Below are 3,596 nucleotides of genomic sequence, written 5' to 3'. Positions count from 1 at the left end.
CACACACGCACGCACGCACGCACGCACGCACACACACACGCACACACACACACACACACACACACATACAAAATGCGCGCGCGCATATACAGGATACTCCATTTATCATCCATATATGTATTGTTTATCTATATATGTATGTATACACATATATTGTTTGTATATATTAATTAATTATATGCGGCGTAACTTCTTTGCAACATTTGATCATATGTATAAATAATACGTTTCTCAAGAATTAAATTCTGATTACAGAACAATATATCATAAAATGTATCAATCGATACATTTATTTGGAATCAATGTTAAACTGTTATGCCGTATCATATCTGATAAAATGTACACAAATATAACGTTATTAGAATAAAAAATATATAACAAATAATGTATACATTCCCTTTCTCATATATATTTACAACGTATTCTTTTAAATTATATTTTATTCTACTTACCTGCTATATTTTTTTATTTTTCATAAACATCAATATGATTTTTGTATTAATTCGAGTGAAATGACACAAAGAGTGAAATGACACATACACAGCAAAAACTTTTGCTGTAGATAATAGCAAAAAGATTTTAAAAGGTAAGTGCGAATTTTATATATTATTTTAAATCAATTAAAAATAAAAAGTATTAATAATGTAATAGATAAAACGAAATATGTAACAAATAATAAAAAATAATATGTATTTTTTTCCCCTTGACATTACTATGAATATTGTTAAATTGCTCAAACGTAACTTCCTTAAAATTACGAAGAATGAAAAAAAGAATCTTTATTATAAAATTGATATTAAATTATTTATATATCTTCAAAAAGATCATTAATCTCATATAAAAATAGTACGCTTATTTATGGATCATTGTAATGATCAATAAAAAATCATGAGTTTAATAATATATTATCCAATTATTTATGTTAATAATCGCAAAATTATATTAATTTGATGAGTTGATAATATTAGTGTTCTTCAACTACATCCTTTTTGGAAGGACAAAAATTTATCTAGGTTTGACGATCTTTAATAGTATTTCGTCGGTGCTAGAAGATAAAATCCTAAAGAGGCTAGCCTGATGTGTGCTACTTGGGAAGATGTTTTTCACCTTGCAAACTAAACTTTGAAACAAATGAAAAAGAAGCACATCAGCGTAGCTATTTCAATTCACTCTGTATATAATTATACATATAAATTTCCAGAAAGGAATAAGTCGACAATTATATATATTAATAGTATGAATAACGCGGGTATATAATTTAGTAAATGAAAATCAATTAAAATAGATTGTAAAAAGATTCATTTCAACATTCACGAATGCGTACGTGTGAAAATCAGAATTTTTTCTTTATTCATTTAGAGGAATTGCATCAAGCAAATTTTTTTATGTCTTTTATTACAAAAATAAATTGAATTTTTAAAAGTGGATACTCAATTCAAAATTCTGGAAGAAAAATTCTCTAAGAAATGCAATTTTTTTAAATCCAATTGAATCTAAAAAGTTTTTCCATTTAAAAGAATTCTATATCCGCATTCGGATGGATTAAAAATTCCAATCCATTTTAATCTATTCTCGTTTACTAGAAATGAATCATTACTATGATTTGTCTTCCATAATTGGGGTGATTAATCTTAGAGAAGTTATATTGAAGATATTGATTCTCATAAAATGTTTCCTTATGCATACGCCTTTGTTATAAATTAAGAAAAAAAGAAATCGAGAAAGATATTTGATCAATCGATATATGATCAAGTATATTATACATTTTTCCATTGTATTACTAACTACGTTTTATCTTTACAAACTTTGATTACAATCTCCTACATAACACCGGATATGTCTTGAGCAGATAACGCGAATAACGAAGCTAAGTCTATATTTTGTAACTCATTATGCAGTTATTATGCGTTCATAATAACAGCTGTACAGCTTTCTTGTATTTTTTTACTATATAAAAATCTGCGCAAATGTATTATGAGCACATAAGGATTGCATAACGAGTTTTGCATAACAAAGTACAGGGGTTGGAAGGGTAAAAGAGGGGACGTTGTGTGAGAAAGTTATTTTTCTCTTTCGTTAAATCTGGACGTATCATAAATATCTTAAATCACATTCACATTCACTAGATGAGTACTACGTAATAACGTATTGTGTTTATAGATATTCATATGCATCACAAATGATCTGTAAATGACAACATTTAATTTTTATGCATAAGTAGATTATATGTATTTTTATAAAATTAAAGGAGAATATTTGTGAATTAATTTCACGTTTTCATTTCGTTTTTGTGTATTTTATATATGTACAAAAAATTTGCACATATCTAAAAAACATATAAGATTATTTTTATTTTTATTTCATGGATGAAATCATACATTGTAACTTATTGAAGTTAACGATAAATTAAAGAGTAAATTCTTGGATCTAAAAGTATATCCATGAAATAAAAGTTAAATCTTTCATACATCAAATACTATTTATCAATTTATTGCTTGGTATTGTCCATTTCTTTATTATGGGTAAGTATAATATAACATCGTTAAACATGACTCTATTTTTTTCTAAAAATGCATCTAGAGAATGCATCCAGTGAATGTAAAATAATTATGACGTCTAGTGTACCATATAAATATACGTATTTTATATTTACGTATCAACTATTGACACATGGAGATGCATATAACAATTTGACAGAATATACTCGTGCGATAACTTTATCAGCAAAAATTTCCTAACTGTCAACCATCAATAGTCTAACAGTATGTTATACATTGAAACAGTAACAACGAAATAAAAACAATGTATAGAAGAACAATATTTCTTATTAAAAAAATTAATTTCACTCTTGTAGATCTTTAAAAATATTTACAAAAGCGATTTGCTAATGTGAAATAAACATGTAATATCTTCAATAGAAAGAAAAAAATTTCACGTATCTATCGCAAATTGTTCAAGATGCGCAATTTTTTACAATTTATCTCAATTTCTTTGTGCGTGTGTTTAATCTGGCGATATCTCAGAACAATTTCAGATAAACTAAATATACTATACAATTTATACATAAAAATAAATACTGATAAAAACAATATTTTAATGAGAGTCTCTATTAAATAAAATGCAAAATTTTTATTTGCAACAAACGTTAGTATAATATGCAATTTGCATTAGCGAGAGTACTTTAAATTTGTGTACCAATTATTTGTAATATATCCAACGAATTATGATATTTTTATTAGTACTTATTGCTAATTTTATTTTTTTTTGTTATTATGCTAAACCTGATTTGCTACATTTATATTTTTTGGTTCGTGTTATGTATGGTTCCAAAACATTTTTTGCTCAATTTACACACACACACACACACACACACACACACACACGCGCGCGCGCGCGCGCGCACGCGCACAAATATGCTCACACAGTTATTTTATATATTTTCATATTTGTATTGTTAGTACTTATTTCTATCAAAACATATCTTTTTCATAGAACTTTTTGATCGCGCCAAACATTTAGAAATACTTTTTCTACATCTCGTGCTTTGAGATACACACACATACACACACACACATACACACACTCTCTCTCTCTCT

Source organism: Atta cephalotes (genome assembly GCF_000143395.1).
Source record: "Atta cephalotes unplaced genomic scaffold scaffold00013, whole genome shotgun sequence".
In the NCBI taxonomy this organism is placed as follows: Eukaryota; Metazoa; Arthropoda; class Insecta; order Hymenoptera; family Formicidae; genus Atta; species Atta cephalotes.
This window is presented reverse-complemented; position numbering follows the sequence as displayed.